This window comes from Rhyacophila brunnea, unplaced genomic scaffold (assembly GCF_057557595.1).
Source record: "Rhyacophila brunnea isolate RB1 unplaced genomic scaffold, BYU_Rbru_1.0 scaffold_159, whole genome shotgun sequence".
Taxonomy (NCBI): Eukaryota; Metazoa; Arthropoda; class Insecta; order Trichoptera; family Rhyacophilidae; genus Rhyacophila; species Rhyacophila brunnea.
Window position 1 is genome coordinate 387,680 of NW_028232815.1, and position 24,479 is coordinate 412,158.

Below are 24,479 nucleotides of genomic sequence, written 5' to 3' on the forward strand. Positions count from 1 at the left end.
AGACACTTGAACTCATCTCATTTGAGAGAAGAAGAGGAGTTGATGAAGATAGATAAGGGGAAGTTGTCAAAACATGTATCAAGGTGTTCTGTAATGTTCCCAATGGGCTTACTAGGTCACAATAGATAGAATTGATAAAAAGAAACTTTACCCATAAATAAAAAATACCGATTAGGAGATTTAGGGTTACTGAAATTGGAACCAGATTATTTTAAAAAATTGGATGATGACACATGAATTTATTTATTAAAAACAACATAATTCACTAATTATCAGATAAGATAGATTGGATTTCAAAATAATGTATTTGGACGTGAATTAGAAAACATAGAGTTGGAATCCAAAGAATCTGCTGTAGCTTTAAAAATTCATGATCACTATAAGATTTAAGATCACCTAGAAAATCTGGTATATAGAAAATTTAAAATGAAAAAGCGGTACAGTTAGCCTTGATCAACGAGTATTTGAAGGCAAAATACAACCTTAAAAAGTGGACATTCACATACTATGTCAAAAACAAAAAGAGAGTTTGTTGTGTAATATGAAATCAAAAATGAGCACTTATAAGAATTTAACGCTAATTATTGAAAGCTATTCAAAGTGACAGCAGTATGGGAATATGATACCATCGCAGGTTGCCAGATATCTGCTTTATTACAGTTAGTGTCATATTTTTTTAGGGAAAAATCATTTTTCGCACACTGTAATGAATCTTTTAAAATAGTTCGTCACCTGGAAAAAAGATATATAAAACTTTATTGCACAATCACACAAGAAGGCACAATGTGATAGCTAGATGCCTTTTCTTGATGCTACCAAGAAAATACAGCTTTAAAAAAGCAAAGAAAATCCCTGTCACACAGTACAAGAGATTACGGAAAATGAATATGCTGAGATAAAGGTAGATACGAGAATTAATACTGTCATTAAATTTCTTGTGACATGCTTGATTATTTGTATAAGTCAAAAATAAAAAATGTTTTACCATGATAGAAATAGTTTTTACAAGTATAGATAATATGAACATTGTCGAAAACGAGAAACTAAGAAAATATGATTTACTAGCATCAGAATTGTCATTAATTTACAAGTATAAGACAAAAATTTTCTATTATATCGTAACATGGGATAGAGTGGTAACACAATATCATAAAAGGTATTTGAAAGGGCGCAAAGTCACAAACAAATCGAGGTACATATTCAAACTATAGGATTGAGGAAAGCCCCAAAACCAAAAATCTTTAGAAGAGAATAGGTATTGAAGAAGATATAAAAGAAGAAGGAATGGCCCATAGTATAGATGTGATGCGCCCATGGGAAATCAATCACGCCATGCTTGAAAAAAAAACATAATTTAAGCATAAATAAAGCTATTTTTTGATATCTGCATATAAATTACCAAGTATAGGATTTTTCTGCTGTCGAAGCTGTTGATCAGCAACATACAGAAATAATTGGGCTATTCCTCAAATTAAGAACCAATAAAATTTAAATTGTCAAAGTTTAAAATGTTTTGACAAAGTTACAGTCAAATTTTTATTTCTTGGTTTAAATTGTATCACTTTTATATCTAATATTTGAAAATAAAATTACATTATGGTTGGAACAAAGATTTTCTTGCTATAATAAGTAAATGAATAATAAAAAAATCAATTTATATTAAATCGATGCTCTTATAATTTATATAATGGCATAAATTTTAAAGAAAGATAAAACGAATCATGTATAAATACAAATTGTTCTGATCTAATTAAAGACAAGGATGGTTGAATTTATTGATTAGCAAATAATAGTATGCAGGAATTATGTGTATATACAATAAATTAATATTTTTATTTATTCATGGGTTAATTTTTTTATTATCTATTTTATCTATTTAGACGTGGTCAGCATATTGGGAATATTGCACACACCTTGATGCATCTTTTGACAACGACCTCTGATCTATCTTCATCAACTGCTCTTCTTATCTTAAATAAGATGAGTTTAAGTGTCTTGCGGAGTGTGAGTGCTTCCATGTATACTTCTACTTCATATGGGATTTATAACTCCTTAACAATAGATTAATATATTTAGAAATTGATATATACTGTTAAATAGAAATTAGTTCAATAAAAACTAGATCATCTCATATAAAAATTTTTTAATAAGTATTCCAAGTATAGAATTCCAATGTATTGATTATAAAATTTTAAAAATTTTTTCATCAACCATAACCATGTCAGTTAATTTAAAAAATAATAATGATAAATATTAGCTTTTAACTCAAAAATCGAATTTAAAAAATTATTTTCAAGTATTTTTTTTAATTAGTAGATGAATTCACAATGTTTCAAATAGTTTTTTAACCACCTCGACAAAAAATTTAGCATCTTGATAGACTTCGGATTCCTCAACGTTATATTCCATAGCGTTTCTAAATATAGTATTAAGATCATTTCTCACGTTATTTATCCGATAATTATTATTGTTCAGTTTCTTTTTTATGCAATTAATAGATATGGGATGTTTAATAGAAGCGTAGTAGTCAGGGTAATGATTCTTGGGGGGTAAATCCATGAATATCTTGATTCGTTGTCTTTTACCATCCTTTAAATCCATCAAATATTGGATAATATATTCTTTTTTCGCTTTAATTTCAGCGGTGTTTGACATTTTTAATTTTTTAGGGGTGTCTACTAGAGGACATATTTTATTTTTTATGTTTTCAGCGAATACTTCGTTAATTCGGAAATCATTTTCCAAGTCTAGACTGTCGAAAGATTCTTTGTGTTGGTTTTCTTTGTCTATTTTTCTAAAAAAATTTAGTTCTTTTTTTGTTCTTGCCAGAATTATGTTTATTTCATCGTTCTCGTTAGCCTCGATGCTTGTTATTTGATTCGGATAAATTTTGTTAATTTGATCTTCTTTATCCTCGAAATCGTTTTCAAGATTTAGTGTTTTAACTTCTTCTTGTACTTCAATTTGATTTTTAATTTTGTCTTTTAATTCAATGTCATCTTCTTTAAATTCATTTTCACTATTTGATTTTAATGATATTAGTTCCTTTTCGTCTTTATAATCATATTTTTTATCTGATTTTCCCACCTGAATAATTTTGGTATCTTGGTCAAGTTTCATCAGCGTCTTTCTCATCATATACTCTTCAATAGAGTTAGACGCAACCAGTCGTAAAATCCTAACCTCTTTTTTTTGGCTGATCCTTAGAACTCTATCTTGAGCTTGGAGATCAGCGTGTGGATTCCAATCGGTATCGAAGATAATAACGGTATCTGCTGAATTCATGTCTATTCCAATGGCACCTGCGCGTGTTGACAAAAGAAAAATAAAGTAATCGCATTCCTGGTTAAATATTTCGACCAGTTCGTTTCTTTCTTCGGCTCTTTTATTTGAATCGAGTCTGAGATACTTGTAGTCTTGCATTGTTAAAAAGTCTTCCATTATGTTCATAATTTCAGTCATTTCGAAAAAAATAAGTATTCTGTGACTTGTTGCTTTTAGTTTCGGGAGTATTCTGTTTAGAAGCTCAAATTTTCCGCTTAATGTGTACAATAAAATGTTGTTTATACCTTGTGGGTTTATTTTTTGCTCCATTTGTTCGAATATGAAGGGATGGTTGCATGCTTTTCGGAGTTGCATTACACCGTTTACAACTTCAGAAACATTTAAATTCTCTTCGGATATAGGTCTTTTCTTACCTTTATCATAGCTTGTTGAGATAGCAGTTTGTTTATTTGATTTATTAACTTTTGGATCTTCTTTCATGTGCTCATTTTGTGCCATAAAACTTGGCCTAGCTTTTCGCTTTATTTCATCGTATATTAGTCTTTGAACTTTACTCATTTTAACTTTAATAACTCTTTCAATTTTTTCTGGTAATTCGGATGCCACATCTTTTTTAAGCCTTCTGAGCAAAAAAGGGCGCAAAATAGCATCTAGTTTTTGAATAATCAAGAGTTTTTCGCTCTCATCCAATTCAATTTTCTCATTTCCCAAACCAAGCGGGCCATTAAACCAATCCTCAAACGACCCAAGCGAATTAAAAACATGTGGCACAATAAAATTAAGGATAGACCACAACTCAGACAGAGAATTTTGTACCGGGGTGGATGTTAAAACAAGTCTATACCTAGTTTTATACTTCGAATTAAATATTAAACCAAGCTTTGATTCCCTACTTTTTAGTTGAGAGCCTTCATTGACAATCAAGTATGTCCATTCGATTTTTTGTAGGAATCCTTTGTCTTTAATGATATATTCATAGGTCGTTATAACTATATTTGGATTTGTATCTTTGATTAAACCATGTAAGATTTTTCTTGCATCAGGAGTGCCTCTGTATTCGATAAAAGTTAAATTTGGATTCCATTTGGCCAGTTCTGCAGTCCAACCAGAAAGTGTTATAAGTGGGACTACTACAAGGTATGGTCCTTTAAAACCCTTTGATTCTTGTAAATATGAAAGGAAACCTATTATTTGTATTGATTTTCCCAAACCCATTTCATCGGCTAATATTCCATTTAGTTTGTTGTTGTGGAGGTTTATTAACCATTCCACCCCCTTTCTTTGGTAATCCTTTAATGGTAATTGTAGATTGGAAGGCTGATGGTGCATTCTTTCATACTCCCCAACAAAAAAGCATTGATCATTTAAATTATTATTATTGATTTTAGCACTACTACTGCCAATATCCATGCCATTAATCTTTACCTCAATATTATTATTGGTGTTATTTAAGGTATCGTTATTTCTTATAACATCAACATTATCACAATTGTGATCATTGTGTATTTGAATACGCCTAGATATTTCTTTAACACATTCCTCCGACTTCTTAAAAATAAGCTGCATTCTATTCTCTTTGACCTCCCTAACATATTTCAAGTACCCCTGTTCATCGGTACTTTTCAATAGACGTATCTTATCCCTTACAATCTTCTCCTTCCTTTTGGCTTCTTCCCTCTCCAAACCCAAATTGAATCCAGAAACACTTCGGTACAAAGTATCCATCCTTTCATTAAACAAAACATCCAAATTAACAAAAAGATTCTTATGGGTACTAACCACTTCCTTACAGAAATCAAGCCTTACCTGTCTTGTCTTGCGCATCTGCTCAACAACAAACGATTTCTCCATCTCTTCTATTAACATAATATCTTCAAGACTCGTAAGTGGCTCTGTCACATACTCAGCCGAATTGAAATACTGATCAACCATCAAACTATCTTGTAAAGCTAAAACTACTCTTTCTCTCATTATTTTTTGCTTCTCGTATAAGTACATCTTTTTTAAAACTAATAAATCATCCAACAATGTCGTGTTCTCGTAATTATTTTCTTCAAGTACACGTGTCAATATATTTATTCGACTCTTTATCGTAAAATCACTCGATGTGGCCATCTGTGTTTGCAATATATCGGCATATTTATTTAGTATTTGTTCTGCTTTGTTGTCACGTATCATGTTTAAAATTCGGTATTGATCATGTGCAAATATATTGTTGTCGGTTCTGTCGGGTAAATATTTAGAAAATAATTTTGGTTTTGATGATTGCTGTGGAATTGTTCCGAAATTATCTTGAGTCATAAAGGGGTGTTTCTTTTTTTTTGAATTTATCATAATCTCTTAAAATCTATAAAAAGAATTTTTTTTCATTTTAAAAAAAGAGGAAAGAAATTGCATCTAATTATTAAAATTAGTGGATGAAATCGCCTCTAATATTTAAAGAGAGGGAAAGAAATTTCCAATAATATATCCAAGAAGAAATAATAAATTGTCGATAATCTATAAAGAGAGTATTTTTTTTATTTCTAAAAGGAGAGGAAAGAAATTATCTCTAATCTATAAAAGGCGTGGAAAGAAATCATCTCTAATTAACAATAAGTGAAAAAGAAATTTATCTAACATATAAAAGCGTGGAAAGAAATTGCCTCAAATTATTAAAAAGTGAAAGGAAAAATTGCTTCTAATATATAAAAAGTAAGAAAAGTAATTTCCTCTTATCTATTAAAGGCGAAGAAAGAAACTGCCTCTAAAGATTAAAATTAGTGGAACGAAATCGCTTTAATTATTAAAATTAATAAAAGGAAATCGCCTCTAATATAAAAAGGGTGAAAAGAAATCAACAATACTATATATTAAGAGAATAAAAAAGCCTCTCTTTTATAAAAAGTGAGAAAGAAATTATCTCTAAATTATAATAAGTGAAAAAAGAAATTGATCCAATGCATAAAAAGGGTGAAAAGAAATAACCAATACTATATATTAAGAGAATAAAAAAGCCTCTCTTATATAAAAAGTAAGAAAGAAATTATCCCTAAATTATAATAAGTGAAAAAAGAAATTGATCCAATGCATAAAAAGGGTGAAAAGAAATCACCAATACCATATATTAAGAGAATAAAAAAGTCTCTCTTATATAAAAAGCGAGAAAGAAATTATCTCTAAATTATAAAAGGGTGAAAAGAAATATTGATCCAATGCATAAAAAAGGAGAGATAAGAAAGGCCTCTAATACATTAACGGGTAAATATATTTCTCGTAACTAAATTAGCATCAAAAGATTAAAATTTATTTTTAACCAATAAAAGGTTAGAATAAATTTTCCATCGGATTTGAACAAAAATTAGAACACACGCTCAAATTTATCTTAAATTATCTGTAAATCTAATCTTTTCGTTGATTTTTTAATATGTCAAAAAAAAAATCTCTTTATTTTAAACAGTAGTAAAAACATTAGAAACAGTGCTAAAATTAAATTAGTCAAAGTGTATAATTTGTAAATTTAAAGAATTATCCAATATGGTATTAATCATTTATTGCATTTTTGAAACAAAGGTTTTGGGCACTTTAGTTACATACATTCGATTATATGATAATATTCATTAAATTACGGGCATTTTATATAGATAATTCAAACATTTATTTCACAAAATTAAATTCTTATTTCAAAATAATTTTTTTGGGTTTTATATCTATATATTTTAGTTTATTTCGATCTTTAAAAAAAAAATCTTTTCCTGTGCCTGTAACCCTTTATTCTTGTGATAATTTTTGTATTTTAAAATATTGCGGTTTCTAAGTTAATTGCAGGCCTCTTGCAGACATCAGAGCTATGTCTATTAAGTCTTTTAAATTATATTTTCCTGATATTTCTATTGTATTAATTTCTAAAAATATGTAATTTTATACGTTTAAAATATTTTATTTGTTTTTTTCTTATCAATGCATGCATTATATACATTTAATAAAAACAGATGTTTTGACGAATTCTCGCTTATTATGATATGGTATCTACTCACAGAAAAATGTGATATATATACATTCAATATAAATATTCGTATAATTATACATATTTAATTAGTATATATATCATTTTAAAACATTAAAAACACTTCATTCATATTGTTTGCGACTACATATAGGGTTTTAAGAAATTGGCATTTAAAATAAAAAAATAGTCATCGTATTATAGGCAGAATTAGAACATAAAATGCTTAATATAAAACACTTAGAGACATAATTTAAATTATTAAAAGAAATTATTTTCCCTAGATGCAAAGTGAAAATAAGCACATACCAAATAAAGTCGTAAAGCATGGTCTGAACTAAAACGACAGAACTAGCAAATTTAAAGATTTGGTTATCTGATTATTGCCTAGTAACTATAACTGAGGAGCTTATTGGCTCGGAGTTCGTTATTAAACCTAGTAGAGGACTTAAATTTATTTTGTAAAATCGGAGTTCTTGATTAAAAATAGTGGAGAACTTCAAGTTATTTTGTAAAAATAAGTTCTTTTTATTTGATCTATTGCATAAAATTGGCATGTTTATTTCTCTTAAATAGATTTAAAAAAGGAAAATCATGGGTAAAATCTTCGAAATTTATAAAATTTAGCGCGTATAATCCTAAACTATAAAAAATACACACCATGTGAACCTAATAAATTTGATTTTAAAAACATGCTAAGTTCTTGAAACACCAATAAAGCTACCGTTGTACTCTTTTCTGAGATGCCAGTAGAAAAAAATAGAGTATGACGTGATCATAAGTGTTAGACAACAAATCAGTTCAATGTTTGCAAAAAAAAAGCATTTAAACAAGTTGCAACTTATTAGAGTCACAAAAATAGTGAATATATACTTTTTAAAAAATTATGCATTGTAACATTCATTCAAATTTACTATATGTTTTTAACAAATAAACCAGCTGTTTATGTGATAAAAAAGGTTATGCCTTTACATGTGAATTGATCATCTATTAGTCTGCATTTATATTCGTTTAAAAGAATTATTGATATAAATTTGTATATATGGAGAGGGCATAAATCACAAACATTGAACGACTTTATTACAAAAGCAGCTATAGCAAGTTCATTTAAAATAATCGATCATCTGTTAAAATACATGCTATATTCGGTGAACAGAATCGGTAATACTGCATAATTGTTGCATGCCGATAAAGATTTATAAAAATTACTATGAATAACGGCCATCCATGTTAAAAAAAGATTCGAATACTCAGTTCTATAATTAAAAACCAAGATAATCAATATTATTTAATAATGATTTTTATTTTAAACTTTCTGCGTTGAAAATATATCAAAGAAATATAGTATAAATCGATCAAATTTTCATCTTTATAATAATAAAAAATTCAAGATTTACGTGTATTGAATAGTAAAACTGTTAGTATTTTCTGATATTTTTATTTTTGGGATCTGGCGCAAATTCTAAAATCTGTATGATAGATTTTAAAACCAAGATTCAGCTTCAAAAAAATTTAAAAAGAAAAGGTATTTCAATATAAAAAATTTTAGCTAAAGCTGAGTTCTATAGAAATTATATAAACAGTAACTATATTCAAAAACATAGGTACATCGCATTACGAATACTATTTTCCTTAAAAACTTGAAAATCATCATTTAAATAAATTTTGCAAACAGGAGTCTTTAGAAATTATTAAAAGAGTAGCTATATTTTTAAAACAAAATAACATCACATTACGAATACGATTACTCTTAAAAAACTTGAAAATCATCATGATAAAGCTAATTTTTTTTAAGTTTATATCGAGCAGTAAATATAATTTTAGAATATCATCGAATAAATTTATAAATAATAATAATTTTATGTTTTTTTTCAAAAAAATTTACACACCATTTATAACAACAAAATAATGATATTGAGCAATCAGTATATCGATTTATTTATTTAGGGCTAAATTATTGGTTATAATTTTAGTTTTTGTTCTCAAGCACAACTGTCATAATCTCTCGTGCGCAAAGCGTATTATTACCTTTGGCTATTTTTTACTCTCTGAAATATTCTTCAATACCCCTCACTCGTTCAAGACAAATATATTCAAGGGTTTTATTTAATCCCAAGGTTTGTGCATATAACTACAAAATTCTATAAGAGTTATTTATTATTGGCATTGATATATTCATACCATCAATCAGACCACAATTTTTTTTCTGCAAATTCCATTCAATTATATTAATATTGAATTTAAAAATTTTCATTGTTTACAGTATATTTTTTTTCAAATATATTATATGCGAATTATATTAGAATTGTATTCAGGACATAGATCACAATAATTTTTTTGAATATCTTAAAGCAATTAATTTGAGATATACATGAAAATGTGAACTATATAAATTTTAAACTTATAATTTTAGATAATCATATAAACTCTCTTATACTGTATTTATAATTTATTGGTAAGATTTTATTTATTTATGGGTTAATTTTCTTGCATCGATTTTATCTATTTAGACGTAGTCAGCGTGTTGGGAATATTGCACAACTCCTTGATGCATCTTTTGACACCTTCCCCTGATCTATCTTCATCAACTGCTCTTCTTTTCTCAAATTAGATGAGTTCAAGTGTCTTGCGGAGTGTGAGAGCTTGCATGTATGCTTCTATTTCTTTCGGGATTTTTAACACCTTAAAATATTTTTTATTAGTAAGAAATTTAATAATTATATATAAAAATTTAGACAATTGTTTTCGAAGCGTTCAAATTTAAACTATATCTGCACTAGTAATACAACTACATATTGATCTTCAATAATTCGTCTTTTAACTCTCGATAGCTCAGTTGGTAGAGCATATGACTGTAGATCGTGTTGTCGGCGGTTCGAATCCGTCTCGAGAGAAACTTTTAGTTCAATTAATTAGTCATGAATTATCGGTAATTTAGAAGATACCAACTTAGTAATTGAAAGGTTTATTAAGTTTTTGTAACCAACTAGTTTATATAGAAAATATTACATTCATAATTTCTTCAGCTTACACCAACCCCTGAAAAGCGATAGAAAATTAAAATATATTTTTTTATTGGGACATGAAAAGGATTTTCGGGTAATATATGTGGAGAAAATTTAAAAAATAGAACCAATATTTCAATAATTACGCTCGGTATTTGAATTTTATCACAGCTACATTTATTCACAATATATTAGAAACCCCATCTTATATTATCAATAAATTTGATCTTATAGCTATTTGTAACAAAATGATACCATATTGATAAAATAAATAAATTTGTGTTAATATTTCATAAGATGCTTTTTATAGCTTTAACATAATATTTGTCAGATAAAATTAAAAACTATGACCGTAATAAATTCGATATATGATTTAATTTGTTACATTGTTAAATAATGACACAAAAGTCTCTAATCAGAATTATATTTGGTTTTAATTTTTTTTAAATAGCTCTATATCATTTTTTCTTTAATTTTAAATGGATTGGTTTCGCATGTACACATATTATATATACCTTTAGCTATCTCTTATATACTTACATCTTTTACCACGCCTATCCACTTTTAAAAACCAGTATCAAAATAAAATCAGTTTAATAAATATTTTTTTACATTAAAATGTAATAATAATTCAATAAAAAAATGTTTAGAAAAAAAAACATCAAAATCACCAGTCTTGTATTTAAAATTCTTTAATTCCCCAAAGTTTAATTTGCTGATTTCATGGGAAATACAATGGGAAAATCTAGGGCAATTTTTATTATAAAATTAAATGAATTAAAAGTGCTTTAAAAAGCATGAAATATGAATTTAAATATATTTTATTCAAGATTCACATCAAATTAAAAATTTATTTGTTATATTTCATTAAAGATTGTTTTTAGGTAATTTAAGTAATTAATAAGTATTGGTGCAACACAAATACATTACTAATAAAAGTATCGAATGCCAGATATAAATTTTGAGATCATTTATTATGAAGCAAAAAAATATTTTTAAAATAAAATGCTTGTGTTGTTTAATGACCACCCAAACAGTAAATATATATTTTAAAACTACCGTAAAATCTTTTTTTTATGGTCTGAGGGAAATCATTATATTTTTTTATTACGGAAGCATAAAATGGAAATAAATTTATTTTTCGGGCTTGAATTGAATATTTTTAACTATATAAGAATGCAATGGATTCTAAAAATGTCGGAAAAAGTATACCCGATATGTTATAGATGTTAAAACAACCTTCTGAATGCGTTCTTGTATATATACCAGGAAAAAAAAGTCAAAATCTTTTATTTTTTTTCATTCGTGGCATAAGAAATATTTTTAGTATTTATTTTATCTTAAAGTTTTTAATATAATATAAAATATAAAAATGCAAATTTCCTTTTAAAAGCCATTTAATAAGAATTTATTTTTGATTCTGTATTTGTAGATATGGTTTTGTTAGTGTTAATTTTTTTTAATTTTGTAGATCTTTGGCTCCATTGCCCTTTCTAAAAGTAGCCTTCTTATATAATAACATCTATTCGGGTCATATTAAACCAGATTGTAAGTTTTTAATATTTATTAAGTTTTAAATGGACACATAAGGCTAGATGTGAAAAAAAATTAAATCCTAATTACACATATTTTTTTAGATAATTATATAAATACATATATAATTCCCCTATTTATACTATCTATTAGTTTTTGTTCCAAAAATATTTATATCTGGAAAGTGGGGAAGACCGAGACATAATTTGGTATTTGTTTCAAATAAAACCTGCAACAAAAAACCATTTATTACATGGTCAACCTTTTGTTTTAATTGAATTTTTATATTTTATATTCATGTTAAGAACAAATAGACATCTCTCGAAGTAGAAATACGATTTTTATATGAATATTGGAACAACATAAAATATAAAATTTCATTGTTTTTGATCATACTTTTACAGAAAATTGTTTTTTAATGATTATATATGAATTAACACTTTTTTGTTCACAGATAGTTTTTCCAGTGAAAACCCCAGATTTTATTTTTAGTTAGAAGCAACATTTTTATCAAATAAATGAATTTTATTTAGAGATGTGGTTATGTTTAAGATAACTTTAAACACTATGAATTCTTTTTAAATAGTATCATACCTCAAATGATACTATCCAATAATCACATAAGTACCATTTTGATCAAGTAACTGAATTGTATTTACAGTTGTGGTTATGTTTCAGATAACTTTAAACACTATGAATTCTTTTTAGATGGTATCATACCTCAAATGATACTGTTTAATAATCACATAAGATGGAATTCGACGTGGAAAAAACGATCGAAAAAAATAAGTCTGATACTTATTGAATCCCCCAAAATCAGATCATTTATAGGCTATATATGAGGGGGGAAACTCACATATATAACCTTCATGAACCCAAAAAAAATGAAATTTTACAAAAATCTGCTTCTCTTAATATTAAAAATCAATTGTAGACAAATGAATAGGGCGAAAATAGTTGCGAGAACGTTAATTATTCCGATTATATGAAATGGCTTGCTCTAAAATAATTTAAATAAAAAATATACACCAAATTACTTCCAAATTAAATCATATGAAACAGAACAGCCAAAATAGTCTTGATAATTTAATAAATCTATTCTAGTAACTAGGATATATAAATGATCACATATTTTAAATCAAGAATGTTATTGTTTTTATTGTGTATAAAAGAATTTTTAATAATGTTTTTGCTTGCAATAAGAGAATGCAAGGAAATAGAAGATGAGGAATACTTTATTTTGATGGATAATAACGAAATAAAAAGGGTCAAGGATTTAAGGCATCCAAATAAGCAGACTAAAGAGATTCTTATTAGAGATGAGGAAATGAAAAATGCGTGGGATCGTCATCAACAATATAATCACTTCTATTTAAGACCATAAATAAATTATGGCGTGAATTATTTTTTGAATTATAATTTATTATAAATAAGCTGGTATTATTAGTTATCTAGTAATAGAAACAAAATGAGCTTCAAATCAGAAATTTAAAAAATACTTATATTTGTTTTTGATTTATTTAAGGGTTATTTTAAAACTTCCGGATGCAATAATATTGATTTAAGAATAATTTTTTGATTTAATCGAAGCTATTCATTTAATGTAGTACGAAAAAATCACCTACTTTTATTGATAATCATGTCATTTTTATTATATTTAAAGAGATGTATATTTTGAATATAATAAGAGTTGTATAAAATAGACGCAAAAAATACGCACTGAGGAAATTTAATTTAATTTTGTAAGAAATATATTTGGGAAATCGGCTGATCAATTCCAAAAAATCGTCAATAATTTAAAAACAAAACTCTTTTTAAATATGCGATCAATATTTTCTTAAATTACGGGCAAAAAAGGTTTAAACTTCTTATTTATCTCAGATGTAGATTCTAGGTTATATATTATCGAGCAAAAAATAATATAATCTACCCTTAATTTACGAATAATATATTATTAAAAAAAATATTGAGTGCCAATCATGAAATTTATGATCATATTAAAACACCAATAAAATTCTTTTAAAAGATGTAAAATCAACAATTACTTTGCATAATTTTTTTATAGAACTCGTGTAAATTTTTTTTATCGTATAAATAATTTATATTTAAACTTCGAAAAATTATCAAAAAGAAGGAAATAAACGAGATTTTATGTTTTTAAATGTCGAGAAATTTCATAAAATTACCTTAGTTATTTGTTTTGAAGTCTTTCCAAATTATCAGGAAGCGCTAAAATTTCCGACAAAAATATACTCATATTCTCATGGTTAATAATTTTAAATTTCTTTCGATACGTATTTTATCTGGGTAGTCTAATTTTTTACGCTGTTCTTCTTCAAAATGATTTTGTTTTTGTTAGCTTTATTGCACAAAAGTGAAAAATACTAAAAGTAGCATTCGTAAAAAAAATTAAATTCAGATACTAACTTAGATCAGATAAATTTCGTGCAATAAAATTTTTTTGGTGATATTAAATATATTTAAAAGCTCTCGAAATGTAGGCTAAATGAAGACAAGAAAACCAATTGATGTCCTGATTCTTCTATTATATCTATTCCAGCATTTCTTTATATATCGATTTCCTATACTAAATTTAAGTATATTATTCGACTTAATGCTTTAAATTTTATTGGAAAGCTTTTAATTTAATTTGATCGAATGCAAATTTCTCTATCTATGATCGATTATTATTTTTACATAGCGCGATCATATCAAGATATTGAAATACTGAGCTTTAAAATTAATATTAGAGTATACTAAGCGAAACTCAGCCTTTATTTGTGTCGAAGACATGCTGATATTAAAATTATTCAAGAAAGGTATGTCACCATTATCAAAAAAATCCGAAAGAAAAAATTTGCAATTTAGCGAACGATACCCTTTTAATAAATATTATATGTGTTATATCAAATAGTTTATCATCTGGGTTCACAGACACTGATATTCGATGACTCACATGTCTTAGTGAATAAACATACTGATATTTATTAGATATGAGTCGGATTGTTTCTGAAGATATTTTTCAACCCTTAACCGTTTTCAGGAATTTCTACAACTTCACCATATTTCTATGTAAGTTAATATTCGAAGAGATAATTCTTGGAGCTATTACCAGCAGATCAATTATGATATAGTTATCACCTCTTTATATCTACCTTAATTATTTTTTTTAAATTATTTTTCTGTTATTGAATTATTTATATCGGATATATTACCGTAAAATTTCATAGATGTAGTAAATTTTATGGATAAAAATAAGTATAAAAAGAATTAAATTAAATTTTGAACTGTTTTAATGAAAAACACATATCGTGCAGTTTTATTGTTCTTTTAATTTCGAAAATCCTTTAAACTAAAGTTTGGTGGGATTGTAGTGGTTAAGACAGTAGAAAATAGCTATAACTCGAATTTTAATGATACTTATTTGTTTTTATTTCATATTTCAGTTTAACTTAGCTTAAAAAAAAAATTATAATATTTTTTATATGAAAATATTTAATTCTCGGAACACTTAGAAATATGTAACTAAAGATAACTCAAAACGATTTAAACTTGCTTATAAAAAGTTATTGATAAATTAATGTAAGTAAGTACGTCTTATATTCTAAAAAAGAAGACGTAAACTAATTAATAGACAATATAATGGGAATTAATGTAATAACCGTTGTGAGTCATAGGCAGAATAATATAATATATTATGAAAATTAGAATATCGTTATTTTCTTCTAAATCCCTGGTTGGCTGCAGGTAGAATAATATAACATATCGTACAAATTATAAACACATAATTTCTTGTAAAATCTAATGAATACCTTATAATTACAAATTATTCATAATGAGCCTATCAGTTTGATCTAAATGGCCTTAATAGTATCATGATTTATAATATAGAAGTAAAAAGAGTAAACAGCTCAATTATAGACATAAATACGGAATAAAATTAATGTTTTTATTATGAATTTCTAGAAACAATACAAGTAAAAATTACCACAAAAATCTAGTGGTCTTGAAACAAAAAAGCCGCAGAAAAATTGACAAAAAGCTATGAAATTTCTTAAGAGATGATAAAGATGCTATATTATATCTATTCCGGTAAGTAATTTTGTTTCTTTAGTTAAAATTCTTATATATAAGCTATTATACTGACCATGAATCTACGTAGATATATTAATATAAAAAGTAAAAATCATGAAATAATATCAATCTAGATAGTAAAATGTATGTATCTCAATATAATTGAAGCAAAAATTTAATATTACAAGAAATTCTACTGGCAAAATATATAAAATAAGATATTAGTGAATCAAGACATCAAAACAATTGAATAAGGATTAAAATAGCGCAACAAAACTTTCAGATGTGCTTTTTTGCTTATAATGGTATTATACGGCTTTTATATTTCATATGTTTCCATAAAGAATTATTATCAAAAAAAAATACAGATTTACGCCGTTAAATAAATATTTAAAATATATATGTGATTTTTTTATATCATCAACAAATCAAACACACATTTGCACAAATAAATTGTTATTTATATATTACTTATTGAACTATACACATAGTAAGTAAATACCAAGGCATAAATTTTAAAAGGAACGAAATTAATGTGGTTTATACGACATATATGTAGTATAATAGTGCATGAGCCTGTGTATTTTTTTGGTTTTTTATTCCTTAGTTTATTTTTGTGGTTGCTAAGCTTGTGTCTTAAACTTTTACGATGATAGAATTATTTTATTGAGCATATCCAGCATAATAATTTTATGTGTGACTATTTAATGATATAAGTCTTTAAAAAAATCTATTTAAATTTATTTCATTGAGATATGATCTCATAGTTAGGTATCGGGAAAATTTTTCATATGATTTATTTTCATTTTTTGATTATTGCTTCATTTTTCTATTTTTTAAAAGAAAAAATAATGCTTTCCAGTACATAAAAACCTTTTTTATCGTTAAATATATTTATACATGTCTTGTGTATAACATTATTATTTGGGCTATATTAGGGTAAGATGTGAAATAGATTAGCTAAATGAAAAATAAATTACGTGAAATTTTAATTTTGTATTGGTTAAGCTAAAATAAAAAAATTCGCACATTAAGTATTATAAAAGACACTTGATTTTATAGTTTTTGAAAATCTATTGATAGCGTCTTTTTTGAAGATAATTAAAAAAAAATAGGAACCTGGTGGAATCGTTGAAAAAGATACGGCATTTTATATAATGTTTAAAAAACGAAAAAATAAAATATAAGGTGGATTTTATAAGATAAAAATCAAGGTCACATAAGAAATAGTGGAGAAAAATCATAACACGCTCTAGACTTGCATTAAGGATTGAATCCTTAAGAGTCTATCTAAAATAAATATCAATATGATTTTTTATGTGAATAAATATGGTTTTTTTGTGTTGACTTCTTCCCATTCTACGTAAATCAAGCAGTTTTGTGATATTTCAAGAATATATTATAATTGAAATGCGATAAACATGATGCAGGAGTATCTTTTAAAATTTTATTTATTTACTGTTTGTGTGATTTGTTTCACAAAATTTCGATGATATTCAGTTATTTTTATTTTACTAACTAATGAAAATTGACAAGTATCAATAAACGCACATTAAAAATTAAGCCATTTTTGTGGGCTTAACGTTCTTTCAAGATATAATAAAGGGATCATGGTTTCAAAACCTAGACAATCAAAAGCGATCATCCATTTAAAAAAATAAAGTTACTATTATATACAACGAAAATAGTTACGAAAAAGGCATAAAGCACAATGATACGATCGTATTGATAGTTTATTATTAAAATACAACATTATCCTAAAATAATGCAAAAAACGCGGGAAATTTTCTAAGATTAACTAGATATTCAGCGAGTATACATTTTTAACAATGGTTTTATATTTGGATCATTATATGTGATATGATAGTAAGTGTGTGAGTAGAAGTATATTGGACATAAGATATTAATTAATATAAATGATTTGCGGCACAACGCAATAAAACCATATTAATTTTTTTAGCGCAGAATACAAAGAATTATCAGAAAGTTTCATAATAACAGCCATGAATAATTATTTTTATAATATATAGTTATGCCCATCGTATTTCCGAGAATAATATTTTAATTATCTAGTTTCATCCCTGCAATTTTCGATGTATTTAAATAAATTTTCCATGACAAATTTTTCAAATTTTTTATAGTTAAAATCGCAGTCAACAAGGACAGCACCACAAATACTTTCGAGAACGTCCCCAAAGGCTTTATTGACGGTGCTTCCATCAACAGCCAAAGATTCCCTAACCTTTTTCATGTGTTCGAGGTTAAAACCAATATGCAGATACTGATCAAGTTTCATTTCAAAAAGAATTCTAGCGAGACTGAAATTATTGACGCGACTTTTTCGTTTGCAATGCATTTCTTCGGGATCAGCCGAGACATATTTGTGGTAAATATTCTCAGTGACTACGAGATCGAGGGCACAGTCACCTAAAAGTTCGAGTTTATTAAAGTGTACAGATCCAAGAAGATTAAGGTGTGATGAAGGGTGGACCATTGCTTTTTCGATAAGACCAGCAAAATTAAATTTATATCCGATTTTATTTTCAATGCCGCTTATTTCTTTTTTACTTATGACTCCTCTGTAAATCTTCATTTCAGCTACCGTTTTATTTTCTCTTTGAGCGAGATAAAAATCAAATTTGCTAAAATTAGCGGTATTCGAAGGTTTTATGTTTGTGTAAATGTAGTCAAATTCGTTTTCATCGTTATCTATACATTTTGAATAACTTTCAGTCATTTTTTTGATGTCTGTTAGATTTTCTTTTTCTGTCGAAGAGCTAGAAATTTCTTGCATGTTTTTTTGAGCGTTGTTGATTTCTTTTTGTAATTTTTTGCTTTTTACTTCAAATATGAGGTCGCTCTCGAATTTGCTGTCTTTTCCTTTGAGAATATCGTTAATATGTTCCATTTGTTTGGTATCACTATTATTTTTACACTTTAGAATGTCATTCGTTCGACTCATTTTCGTTTTATCCGAATTACAGAGGTCAGCTATATTATTATGTTGTATCGATTTTTTGTTGTCATTTTCATCGTTTATATTTTCGGTTTGATTATAGTTATCATCAATTTTTGTTATTCCACTTTTATGAATGAAATCTTCGCTGCACTCCAGACCCTTTCTAATGTATATAGCCCCAACAATAGCCTCGATTACATCAGCATAAGCTTTAATTCCAGTAATATAGCCCTTTTCTTTTCTTGATTTTTTCTTTTGTGCCTCTACATTGCAGCTCAAAAAGACTTTGGCACAGCTAAAATAATCAACATAACTTTTAAAACTATTTTTTAAGTTATCATTATCCATATTTTCGATATAGCTTAAGATATTAGGGGGTTGGAAAAGATTTTCATTCCATTTAAGAAAAGTGAAGTACTCTGTGATTCCCAGTTTCTTTGCAATCTCAAATAGAGCGTTATTGCTGATTAAGTTATCTTTTCGAGCAACACAAACGCCAAGCGGATCAACTATAGTCAAAAAAAGAAATTTTGATGCAACGAATTTAAGAACGCTATCGCCCAAAAACTCAAGTCTTTCATAGTTGTCAAAATTTTCGTCTTTTGCAGAAAGACATTGTAAAACGATCTGGTTATCAAGTCCTAGATTTAACTTTTGGTTTAGTTCGTAGGAAATCGAAGCGCATTCAAATGCATATAAATACTTTTTAGCTTTATTGAAGTTATCACTAAACCCTTTTTTGATGTTTGTTATCTGCATTATTTCTGAGCTAAGGATGTTTGATACTTTAGTTTCTTTTCCTTCGAAAATATTGCCTTCGAAGAGAAGGTTATCGCCTTCTTTTAGTAGAAGCTCTGTTGCATATTTTTCTTCGAAGTAGTTTAGGTAAGATTTTTCCTTTTTAGAGAAGATATCTTTGTCCGTTATTTTCTTTTCTGACATTTTTGAGAAGGTGTAGAACCTTTTGTTGAAAGGATTGTATAAAATGTTTTCTTTTAACAAATTATAAGGCTTATTGAGACCACAATTTTTTGTTTGTATAATTTCACCGTGTGGACTATAAAAATGATTTTTTCTAGTTCCAAATTTCATAGATTCGAATACATTTCCCACTAAAAACTTATCGGGGCTGAATTTCATAACATATTCCATATCAATATCGTTATTTTTAATAGGTATAAAGAAGTAGCAATAATCCTTTGTCCCTGACCCCCTTTCCTTAATTTTTTTAAAATTTATAGTAAATAAAATAATTTGAAAAAATAGAAGCCCTCGTATTTCGGTATCTGTAAAGGTACGAATTCCGATAAACTGAATGTCAATATCTTGATACTTCAACTTTCCTATAAAGGATTTTCCGGCACATAACCCCAGCTCGTTTACTGTATTGTTGTCATTAGATCCAAATCCGTACAAATAAAACGTAGTTGGAAATCTCGAAAGGGCTTCCGGTTGTTTTCTTTCAACAAAAAAATTTGTTTCTTCTGAATCATCATTTTGTGCACAAACGATATCTGTACTGTACTCTTTTACGAAAAGTTGCTTGGCTTTATTATATAACATATCTTTTCCAATGATCTTATCATCGAAAAACTGTTCTTTGATCGCCAAAACTTGTTTTTTGATTTCTGTGTTAGAAGTTCCAAACGTTTCCACATGCATAAAAAAGGTTTCGTTAAGTACTAATGTATCAGAATTTGTTATTTTACTTTTCTCTTTGAAAAAATAAGAATTTTCGTTAGCGTTTAAATTTTCTGATGATTTCCGAACGACACATAATTTATAGGCACAAAGCATTAAATTATAGTAAATTTTGTTTTTTGGAATGAATTTATCATACACGGGACATAAATTATCATTCATAAATCCATTTTGGTAAAAAAAGTCAAGAACAAACATCGAAATCGATTTTCGCGCATCATTTTTTGTAACGCGGAATTCGCTGAACTGTGAATTTAAAATTTCGAAATCTTCGTGTAATCGGGGAAGAATCAACCGACAACTAAATAAAGATTCACGTTCGTTGTATTCAGAATCAACAAGAACTTGTTTTAGAAGAAGATCTTCATCTTTAAACATGTTCTTTAGAAGGTAAAAAAAGTTAAGAATCACTGTAAAACTGTAATCGAAATCTACACATGCCCCAGATTTTTGTATTTTGAACTCTTTTTGGGTTTTTGTTGATATATATTTTTTAAGTTCCATGAGATCTAAAGACTTAAAATTCTGTTTACCTAAAAAAAATGAATTTGTACCTTTCTTGTTTTTCATTTCAGTATAATAGTATTTATCTTTCTTTGTTATATTTCTTTTCTCCTCATCAATATATTTATCCAAAATTGTTTTTTCTTTTATCTTTTGTGTTTCATCAACATTCATTTGTAGTTCTTCATTGAGATTAGGCCCTTCTAAAACCATGCTTTCACTAACAATACCTGTATGGATTTCTGAATAATCAATGCTTTTATCATGAATACCATTTTCTTTATCATAAGTATCATTTGCTTTGTCATTAATACTATTTTCTTTATCATTAATACTATTTTCTTTATCATTAATACTATTTTCTTTATCATAAATATAATTTACTTTTTCTTCATTGACCATAGAAACACAGATTTTATGAATGTTTTTGAATAAAATATCTTTATTCTGGGTAAACGAGCTATGAAAAACATAAACACGTTTAAACGAATCAGTAAAACCATCAATAAAACTCGAATCGTAAAAAATAGCAATGGATTTTTCCATGCATATATCGTCCGAATGATCATAAGAAAAAATACATTCATTTTCCTGAGACTGGGCCCTTAAATAATCCAACACACTTCCAGACTGTGTCGAAATATAAAATGAAAATCCAGGATTGTTTTTTATAATTTTTAAAGTTCGGTTAAATTTATAATCATTAATAGTTAAATGCCCACAATCAACAAACTTTTCCTTTCTAATTTCAATAAAATCCGGTCGAACATATTTAATTCCTTTCAAAACCTTTTTAAGACAATAAAGTGAATATTTAAATGTTACTGCCTCAAGATTCAAAATCTTTTCTTTTAAAACAAGAAGCTTTCGATTATCAGCCTGACTATCAATCATAGAAAACAACTTTTTCTTATAAAAAAGATATTCATCAAGCGATACATCAGAAATATGCTCCACAAATATATTAATTACGTTGCTTTTAAATCTACTTTCATAATACGATCCACAATTTCCTTCTGATCGCTTTAAATACATTTGCGAGTCTCCTTTTCCATCTATTGTACTATGTAAAGCAACAGAATCTTCTGTAGAAATAGCTCCAAGAAAAAATATTAAATGCGGTGTCAGTTTCTTTAAATCAAAATTGTTGTAGTAAAATATTCTGAACGCATCTATTAATTCTTTTCCATTGCTCTTTAATCTAAATACAACCACATCAAAATCATCTTTCTTGATATACGCCTGTCTTAATAACATCAAAAACTTCCTGAATGGTAATATTATTTTCTTTGAATTGATTAGCTTGCCTTCTGATACTATTTTATATAAACATGTCTTTTCTAGCGTTTCTATACAATAACTTGCATTTGTACAACTCTGCTCTTCAATTACAACTAAAATTCGCTCGGTCTGATTGATTAATGTGTTGATTGCTGTGGTAACCTCTGAACCTGTTTCTGGAAATATTACATTGTGGCGTGGAATGTTTATTCTACTTTTTTTATTCTTCATTCTGAGTAGGGCTAATCAATCTATTCTTATTCAATAAAAAAATTTATAAATTAAAACTCTTGTATCATCGATGTAAACAAAAAAATATTAATTGAATGTGGTTTTACCCTGGAAGTTAAATTATTTTTCTTAATGCATAAGGAATTGAGAAAAAATCTTGAATTAATAGGTCTCGAACGGAGGAGAGGTATTGAAGAAGACTTTGGAGAGGAGAAGATAACTGAAAGTATAAATACGCTGTGCACCCAGGCAATCAAGCAAGTTGTGCTCGAGAACAAAAATTAAAATTATAACTATAAATTTAGACCATAAATAAAAAATACACTTCAATAATATACTATGGAAAACTTATAGCAAATTTAATTATTTTAATTTCAGTAAATATAATATAATTAAAGCAATACGTAGTTAATAAACGATAAATCTTAGAAGAATCATAAAATTCTGTAAATATAATATAATTAAAATCAACACATAGTTAATGAATGATGAATTTAGAAGAATCATAAAACTCTGGTAATATAATATAATTAAAATCAACACATGGTTAATGAATGATAAATTTAGAAGAATCATAAAAATCTGGCAATATAATATAATTAAAATCAACACATAGTTAATGAATGATGAATTTAGAAGAATCATAAAACTCTGGTAATATAATATAATTAAAGCAATACGTAGTCAATAAACGATAAATATTAGAAGAATCATAAAAATCTGGCAATATAATATAATTAAAATCAACACATAGTTAATGAATGATGAATTTAGAAGAATCATAAAACTCTGGTAATATAATATAATTAAAGCAATACGTAGTCAATAAACGATAAATATTAGAAGAATCATAAAAATCTGGTAATATAATAAAATTATAATCAACACATAATAATAAATATAAATCTTAGAAGAATCATAAAACTCAGTAATATAATATAATTAAAATCAACATATAGTTAATGAATGATAACTCTTAGAAGAATCATAAAATTGAATGTACAAGATATAAAAATCCCCTTATTAAATAAAAAAAAGGAACGTGAATTCATAGGTAAAGAATATGGAAATCAACGAAATGTAAATTTTCATCAAATTTATTATTTCTTTTTAATGTATATTATGAAATTATAGTTCCATGAATATATGATCAAAAAATTACAAGAATAATAGAGTTACAAATGATAATTTAACATGCAAACGAAATATCCTTAGAAAAATATCATGTTATATGCTTAAACTATAGGATTGAGATAAAATATTACTTTAATAGATCTTGAAAATAGAAGAGGTATCTAAGAAAATGCGATTAAAGAGTATACAACCAGGTTTATATAGATGAGTATATGAAAAATTAATCAAGTTAGGCTTGAAAAGAGAAGAAGTATCAAAGAAATTGCGAGTGAAGAGTATATAGTCAGGAGTATAGATAGATGTGCCCATGGAAAATCAAATAAGTTAAGATTGAAAGAAATTATAAAATTACAATATCAAAATTATCCTGTCAAATAGAATTATACAATATAAAATCTATTAAATTGTACTTAAAATGATAAAAAAAATAAAAAAAATTTCAATTACATATCACTATATTTTTGCCCCTCTTAACATTCATCATATACACATGTGCATGATATACAGTATTATAGATCTTTCTGCTGATTTAGAATAATTATATTTGATCAGCATACTTTTATTTGTGAAACCAGTAATATAAAATATACATTTAGTGTATTCAGTTGAAGAATCAGCCGAACAAAATTAAATTATTTTTTTAAACAAGATAGTTATTTTTAAAGTCATTTGATATAAGCAAATAAACTGTAAGCAGGAAGAATCAAAAAAAAGAAAAACATACATTCTGTAGTTATAAATCATAAAAAAGTGTTGTTTTAGGATATGAAAATAAAAATCTCCCTAT

General features: G+C 26.7%; 1 non-coding gene across 1 annotated transcript; it reads left to right on the forward strand.

The window, feature by feature from the left end:
- Positions 1 to 10,091: 10,091 nt before the first annotated feature.
- Positions 10,092 to 10,164, forward strand: TRNAY-GUA (transfer RNA tyrosine (anticodon GUA)). Its single transcript has one exon. It is a non-coding gene; the product is annotated as a tRNA-Tyr (tRNA).
- The last annotated feature ends 14,315 nt before the right edge of the window (positions 10,165 to 24,479 follow it).